The sequence below is a fragment of the Chrysochloris asiatica genome, unplaced genomic scaffold, assembly GCF_000296735.1.
Source record: "Chrysochloris asiatica unplaced genomic scaffold, ChrAsi1.0 scaffold00024, whole genome shotgun sequence".
In the NCBI taxonomy this organism is placed as follows: Eukaryota; Metazoa; Chordata; class Mammalia; order Afrosoricida; family Chrysochloridae; genus Chrysochloris; species Chrysochloris asiatica.
This window is the reverse complement of record NW_006408542.1, coordinates 9,777,080-9,786,311: the sequence shown is the minus strand read 5'-3', so window position 1 is coordinate 9,786,311 and position 9,232 is coordinate 9,777,080.

The following is a 9,232-nucleotide window of genomic DNA, read 5'->3' as shown; positions in this document are numbered from 1 at the left end:
CCTGTATTTAAATACCTTCCAAATGATTCTTATGCACGTGCATGTTTCAGAAACTGCTCTAAATATTCTTGAAGGTACAGTTTTAACTCATTATAAAATACCACCCAGCCACAGAAGTCTTCCTGCCTATCAGCCTTAAAGCATACCCTTATTTCTCTTCAACTAGTTATCTTGATTTAGTCTCTTTTCTAAGCCAATAGTATTATCCAGCATTGTAATAAATAACTCCTTTATCTGACTTAGTCTTTCTCAATATAATTCTCTTATTGTTGTTGTGCGCCATCAAATCAGTACTGACTCACAGTGACTGGTAGAGGATTATTGATAGCAGCTGGTGGGTTTGAACAGCTGACCTTTGCTTACCAGTCCAGTAGTTATGCTACGACACGACACCAGGGCTCATATTATTGCTATTAAGCACTGTCAAGTTGGTTCCGATTCATAGTGGCCCTGTGTAAGGGTTCTTTGGAGCCACTGGTAGGTTTGAACCACCAACCTTGCTGTTAACAATCCAGTGCTTATCCTACAGTGCCACAGCAGGACTCCAGGCTCATTTTATTAGTTGTTAAGTACTGCTGAGTTAAGTCCCAGTTCATAGCAACCTTGTATAGGGTTTCTGAAAAGCAGCTGATGAGTTTGAATCACCATCCTTGTGAATCAAACTGACCGTGCCACTCAGTGCTTATCCACAGAGCCACAAATATGGTGGGAGGATATTGTCTGCTCACTATTGTATTCAATACATCTATAATAGTGTATGCATAAAGTAGGTACTTAATGTACATTTGTTGAATAGATGGATAAATCGATACATGCATTCAGGCACATTGGGGTCAGTATAATAAAATGATTGATCAAAGTAAGAAACACCCTGCAAAATTAATCTAGAGACAACCAAGAAAAAAGAATCTGATTTTGTGAGCAAACAAGTTTGAAGACAAAAAAATACTGCTAATAGAGCAAAATTATAAAATCATTGGAATTAGTAATGGAAACCCCCAAGTCTTGAATCTAGCAGATGTTGGTTTGAACTTCTAATACTATTTACTAGCCTTAGACACATCAATTAATGTCTTTGAGTCCCATCCTCTTAAACACAAAATATGGGAAATAAGAGCACCTAATTGTGTAAGTGTGAGAACAGCATTGACAAGCTATTATCTTACTTATCTAGTTTTGCTATAACAGAAATGCTACAAATGGGTGACTAACAAACAGAAATTTATTTTCTCATAGTTTGTTGTTATTGTTGTTATGTACCATGGAGTTAGTTCTGACTCATAGCGACCTTGTACAGGGTTTCCGAGGCTGTATATCTTTACGGGAGCAGAACGCCTCATCTTTCTCCTGTGGAGCAGCTGGTAGTTTTGAACGGCTAACCTTGCAGTTCACAGCCCGATTTGTAACCACTACGCTACTCTAGAAGTCAGAATTCAAAGCACTGGCTCAAGAGGAAGACTTTCTATCTCTTGGATCTTGAGGAAGCTCCTTGTTTATTCTAAGCTTCTGCTTCTGTGGAAACTTCATGGATCTAGGCATCTCTCTTGCCCCATGTCTGCTCTGCCACTTTTTAAATCTCTTTATAAAAAAGATCGACTCACTCAAAATATATCCTGCCTCATGAACATAATGAAGCCAACCCATTCCCAACAGGATTATAATAATAGGCCTGTTGTTGTTGTTATGTGCCATCGAGTCGTTTCCGACCCATAGCGACCCTGTATAGGGTTTCCGAGGGTGTAAATCTTTATGGGAGTAGAAAGCCTCATCTTTCTCCCGCGGTGCAGCTGGTAGTTTCGAACCACTGACCTTAAGGTTCGCAGCCCGATTCGTAACCACTATGCTACCAGAGCTCCTAATAATAGGCCTAGCGTTTAGTATATATTAACACATATTTTGTGTTCTATATAAGCACTGCTTGATAATCACAAAGTTGATGGTTCAAACGCACCAGCACCTCCTATTTCAGGGTCACTATGAGTCAGAACCAACTCAACAGCACTTAACAACAATAACAGCCATTAGTATTGTTTTATTTAATGTTATTCTCACTTAAAATACAATTATCTATGTGAGTAACTTATATTTTATATATGTTCTTAAGTGCCGTTGAGTCAGTTCTGATTCATAGCAATCCTGTATAGGGTTTGTGAAAAACAGTTGGTAGGTTGGAATCACTGGTGTGGTTAGCAGTCTAGTGTTCATCCTGCTGCATGGTACCAGTACTCTAATCATAATGGAATAGAATGCAAGGTGGTGGTGGTTATATGCCTTTGAATCAGTACCAACTCATAACAACTGTATGTAGGGGTTTTGAGGCTGTAAACCTAAATGGGGAGCAGAAAGTCTCACCATTCTCCCATGAAGTGACTGGTAGATTCAAACTGCTAACCTTGTGGCTAGTGGGCTAGCAGCCCATCTCCATAACCCACCATGTTAATCCACTATGCTATAGTTGTTGGTAAGTCACTTCCTACTCAAAGTGACCCCCATGTACAACAGTCCTATGGCATATTCACATTTGTTATGTTTGAGCCATTGTGACACTCACTGCGTCACTCCATCTTCTTGAGAGTCTTCTTTTATACTGACCTTCTGCATATATGGAGTCCTGGTGTGTACTGTAGGATAATCACTGGATTGCTAACCGAAAGTTGGGAGGTTTAAACCTACCAACCACTCCTTGGAAACCCTATACAAGGTCTCTATGAGTTGGAATCAACTCAATGGCAAGTACCAACAACAACATATTTATGTCCATTTGGCCAAGACCATGTTGGATCTACTCAATGGATTTAATTCTTTCAACATACTAAGCCATACGGCGTGGTGCCTTATTGGTATTATTGTTTTGATGTTAATCTTGTTGCTTATTTTTAAGCTGAAATCTGAGACCTTCAGTTCAAATTGCTTCCAACAGCCACTGACCTTGCAGTTAGCAGTCCAGTGCTTAGCCTACAGGTCCACACCAGGACTTTATATGTATGATACATGTGTGTGCTTGTTCTGACTCACAGCTGCCATGCATAGGGATTCTGAGGCTGTAATTATGTAAGGGAGCAGTAATCCTCATCTTTATACTGAGAATCATCTGGTGGGTTCAAACTGCAATCTGGTAGTTAGTAGTAGCCCAACGCGTAACTCAATACACTACCAGCACTCTACCTCTCTGCTGCGTTTGATAATCCAATTAAATGGCTACACTGAACTCAAACACCATACTCATAGTTAGAGAGTTTAAGGAAAGTTAACAGGTTACAATGCAGGATCAGAAAAGACCCACAACATAGTTACTTCAGTCAGGACAGCCTCTTCTCAGCCATTTGTCTCTCTGGCTCTCAACTCCTTTCCATGGTCTGTCTCTGACCTACTCAATGTTATAGGCTCTTTTGGAGCTACTAATAATTGGCTAAAGGTCCCTCCACTCTGTTATAAGCAAAGGTGCTCAGCTTTAGCTTCTGTCAGCAAACTTAGCCCCCCAGTTAAGTGTCCGGAAGAACCCACTCCCCAAGTGAGCCTTCTGCCCAAAGGCATTCAGCTTTACCTGTAACTGCCACGTTCCAGGGTCTTTAGCTCTTAATTCTGTTACTGCCATTTGAGTACAAGCCTCTTCTCTGTCTCCGGTGTAACAGGACAGAGGGATCCAAACGACACACTCCACTACTGGCTCTGTCTCCTGCTGCTGATGGCTCATTTTATACTCACACTAGAGTTGCAAGTTTTTACAATCACAATTAGCCCTGTTAACAATCATTCACAACTGAACCGTATTATCCTATCAGCATCCTCTCCCACCTTCTCTTTACCCAGAACAATTAAGTAAAAAAAAAAAAAAAAAGATTCATGGGTGTTACAAAGACTAAGGAAATATTCTTGGGAGTTATAAAGTATGAGTAGAAGAGTCATAGGAAGTAATTCACTACAATTCATTATACTGTATAGACACATAAACACACACACAGACAACTTTTTTTTTCAAGAAGACTAACATAATAAATTGCAAATGGTAGAAACTGATCAACTAAAGTACAGCAATTTACTATTCAACATTGACCTTTTGGTATGTTTCCAAAAAATTTCTGACATTTTTTTCCAATAAAGTCATACATTAAAAGACAAAAATCATATAATTAAATGAACTCTGCACTAGCCCCAGCACAGAGGAAAGCCACGAAATATATCAACAACATATATAATTATCCATTTTTCTATGTGATAAGATCAGTATTTTTAATTTATGTTCCTAAGACCTGGATTCCAGACCTTATTCTATCATTTACTGTCTGCATTCTTCTCTTGAACTCAGTTTTCTTATCTTTGAATTCAGAAAGTTGGAGTAGATTGGACATTAGTTTCATTTTTGTTTACGTTACCAAAGGTCACTAATTTAAATTGTATTCAATAAATATTTCTCTTAATAATATTTACAACCATAAAACCTAATTATGGCAAACCCTCAAAGGTACATATAATTAATAAAATTCTAGTTTATTTCAAAACCTAATTTTCAAAGCTCTCACCTAAATAATGTAATTAAATGTTTAAATAGCTGTATTTCCAAAGATTTTAATATGCAACATTGTTTTATAATAATAATTGGATCAGTGACTTGATAATGAAGAAGTTTCTTAAAATCATAATTTTCTAATTCTATTGAGTAGGGTTTATTTAGACCACTTGCAAAATTATCAGCCAAGTTGAAGCTAATGAATCATTCCTTTTCTGTTATTTATATATGTTGTTGTGGTGGTTACATGGTGTCAAGTCACCTTTGACTCACAGCAGAACCTATGCACACCAGTATGAAACACTACCTGGTCCTGTCCCATCCTCACAATTGTTATTATGTTTGAGCCCATTGTTGCAGCCACTGTGTCAAGCCATCTCCTTGGGGACCGTCCTTTCTTTCCCTGACCCTCTACCTTACCAAGAACGATATCCTTCTCCAGAATCTAGTCTCTCCTGATACCATGTCCAAAGTATGTGAAATTAAGTCTTGCCATCTGCTCTTTTAAGAAGCATTCTTTCTATACTTCCTGGACAAATTTGTTTATTCCTTTGACAGTCCATAGTATATAGTACATATTCTTTTCCAGTAACATAATTCAAATACTTCAATTATTCTCTGGCCTTCCTTATTCATTGTCTAACTTTCACACGCATATGTGACAACTGAAAATACCATGGCTTGATTCAGGGGCACCTTAGTCCTCAAAGTGACATATTTTCATTTCAACACCTAAAGAAGTTCTTTAGCAGCAGATTTGCCTAATGCAATAAATCATTTGATTTCTTGACTGCTGCTTTCATGAGTGTTGATAGTGGATTCAAGTAAAACAAAATCTTTGATATCTTCAATTAATACATTTTTGGAGAGGGAGAGCAGATTAACAGATGGCAACCATGTACATTTTACCCCAATGCAGGTCTTCCAGTCTTTTTCACCTGAAAATTATCAGTGTTAGGGGAGTTCATCAGAAAATGGATGACAGGGAGTCTCAGATTCAGTGGATAAATATTCTGTTCATTCCCCAGTTTTCAAAATGTGTTTCCATCCTGAGTTGTGCTTTGTGTCGCTAGGATCATAATTGACCTTTTCCAGAACGTAAACCTTTAGGTTTCTGCTGGGGTAAGTTTCATTTTCCACTGTGAAAGACAATCTGGAGATTTCTTAATATCTTTAAATATATATATATGTGATCAATCATAGTTTTCAGCCCAGTTTTATTTTTGGGTGTGTGTTGTTGATTTGTTTTGTTTGTTTGTTGTTGTTATTTTTGCCATTTGCCGAATAACCGGTGCTATTCATTTTTGTGTGTTGGGGTTGTTATATGGTATTAATGGGTTGTTGCTCAAGCATACCTCACTGACTTCCAGAGTCAGGCTTCTCAACTCTATTTAGACAGTAATTTATCCACCTGCTTTTAATTTGCTACCAAAAATGTTTGATTCTGTATCTTGGATTTTGTTTGATGATTCATTCTATAAAATGTCTTCTGCGGTCTGACATTTTAGTGAAGTTTCTAGAAGATTAATATTTGTTTTCAATTTGCCATGTGTAGTGAGAATTAATATTATAACTTTTATTGATTTCAGGTTTATAATATACATCTTTAATTTAATGTACTCCTGCTGTGCTGCTGTAGGATCTGCTGATTGTTTACCACAAGGTTGACAGTTCAAATTCACCTACTGTTTCTTGGAAACCCTATACAGGGTCTGAATCAGAACTGACTTGACACCACATAACAACAATCTTAAGTGAATGCCATTTCATATATAGTATGTTGTTATTAGGTGCCATTGAGTCGGTACAGACTCATAGCGACCTTACGCACAACAAAACGAAACATTGCCCGATACTGGGCCAATCTCATTACTGTTGCCATGCTTGAGTCCATCGATGCTGCCACTTGGCCAATCCATCTTGCTGGGGGGGGGAGGGGTCTTCCTCTTTTTCTCTGACCTTCCACCTTACCAAATATGATATCCTTCTCCAGTGACTGGTCCCTCCTGACAATATGTCTGAAGTATGAGATACAAAGTTTGGCCATCTTGGCCTGCAAGGAGCACTCTGGCTGCACTTCTTCCAAAACAGATCTATTGGTTCTTTTGGCAGCCCATGGCACTTTCAATATTCTCCTCCAACACCACAATTCAAAAGCATCAATTCTTCTATGGTCTTCCTTACTTACTGTCCAGCTTTCGCTTGCATATGAGGTTATTGAAAATAGAATGGCTTGGGTCAGGTGCATCTTAGTCCTCAATCTGATATCTTTGCTCTTCAACACTTTAAAAAGGTCTTGTGTAGCAGATTTGCCTAAAGCAATACGTTATTTGATTTCTTGAACGCTGCTTCCTTGAGTGTTGATAGTTGATCCAAGAAGAATGAAATCCTTGACAACTTCAGTTTTTTCTCCATTGATAAGAATGTTGCTTATTGGTCCAATGGTGAGGATTTTTGTTTTCTTGACATTGAGATGTAATCCATACTGAAGGCTGTGCTCTTTGGTCTTCATCAGTAAATGTTTTAAGTCCTCTTCACTTTCAGCAAGCACGGTTGTATCATCTGCATATCGCAGGTTGTTAATGAGTCTTCCTCCAATCCTGATTCCATGTTTTTCTTCATAGAACCCAGCTTCTCGGATTATTTGCTCAGCATACAGGTTGAATAAGTATGGTGAAAGAATACAACCTTGTCACACACCTTTTATAATTTTAAAACATTCAGTGTTCCCATGTTCTGTTCGAACAACATATATAAGAACCTTATAATAGTATATTATAGTTCTTGCCTCCAAAAAAAGTATTGCAATTTTTTATCAACTAGTCTTCAAAACACATAAATGTTTACAAAATTGAGATTTGCTATAAGTTAAATATTTTGAATGGCATAACTTTATTTGGTATTTAATATAAATTATTAAGCTTTAGATCACAATTAAATCAAGTTAGCACTGCCACTATTTATAATCGTAATTTTGATTTCTGCCCTTGTTAAGATTCAGTCCTGAACAGATAAATTAGAGTTAGGGCATAAATTCAACTGTCAAAGAAGTGGTTAATGCTTAGGTCAACTTTATTTAATTTTATATTATACGCACTTCCCCCTTTTATATGATTAATTAGCAAAGTTAGTCCCAGTAGAATGTTTTTAAAGTGGCTAAATTGATCATTTTTCATCTCAAAGCAGTATCCAATAAATGTTTTTTGAGAGTATTACTAACAGAGACAAATGCCTTTAGTACTTTTCTGATATTTATTTTCGAAGTTTGGAGTGTCAAAATTCAAACAAATGGAGCCTTCAGTATATATTAACTGTTTTATATATAAGGAGCTCTGGTAGCTCAGTGGTTATAAATTGGGCTGTGAACCATAAAGTCAGCAGTTCGAAACTGCCAGCTGTTCTGCGGGAGAAAGATGAGGCTTTCTGCTCATGTAAAGATTTACAGCTCCGAAAACCCTGTACAAGGTCACTATGAGTCAGAACTGACTCCACGGCACATCACCACCACCACTGTTATATATATTTTGACTACTGTTATATTGGGTCTCCTGGTGTAGTGCTGTAGGAGCAACACTGGACTGTGAACCACAAGGTCAGCAGTTCAAACCCACCTGCTGCTCCTTGGAAACTCTATACAGGGTCACTATGAGTCAGAAATGACTCAACAGCATGAAAGCAGCAGCAACTTTTATATTAAGTGGTTTATTTGCCCAGTATGACATGCATTTGATGTATTTGAATGTTTGCATGATCTAATACTACAAAATGTTTGGATTTATCCTAAAGAAAACTTGAAATTATTTTCTTAGGTAAATATTTCAGCCCATGAATAGCACACAACAGAGAAATATAAATTTAAGTCAATGAATTATGTGAATTTTGACATTGATTTTTAGGATGTAGCTTTATTTTAATTAAAAGCTATCATCTTTACAAGATTCATTATTTTGAAATTTTGTAAGATGAACTTGAATATTACTATCTGTGGTAGCAAGATTTTTTTTTTTCTCCAAAGGAAGAAAACTTTTCCCCCGAAAACTGCCATGGAAGCTTAATTGTAAAAAGGTGATTCATTTTGGACAAGAAAATTTCATTTTTATTATTTGTTGTTGTTTAGTTTTCTGTTCTGGCTCATAACAACCCCATGCATGTAGAGTGAAACTGCTCTGCAGCAGGATTTTAAAGCTGTGATCCTTCACAAGCAGACTGTTAGGCCTGTCTTTTGAGGTAATGGTGGGGAGTTCCAACTGCCTATCTTTTGATTAGGCTTGACTTAACTGTTTATGCCTTCTAGAAGTTCCATAAAGAAAACTTCAAATGACTTTAATGACTATTAAATAAATAAATACTCTAATGCATGAAAATAACACTTCATAATACATAGTAATATAACAATCAAACAAGGATACATGAGTAATACGTGGAGTTACTACCATCAAGAAAGAAGAGTCTTGAGTGCAGTGAGTCCTTTGGACCCAGGGTCCCTTACATTATGAAGTTCTTAGATCCAAGAATGGACTGATGCCAAGACACAAAGAGAGCTCCAAGGAATACTGAGCCCTCAGATGCTGAAAGGAGACAAAGTCCTTTGTCCAGAGCCGGCATTTAGAATTTGGACTTCTTCCCCACTAGGTGCTCCATGGAAGAAAGATGAAACTTGCTGTTCTGGTAAAGATTTACAGGGTAGCTGTGAGTCAGAACTGAATCAGCAGCCATTCACAATAA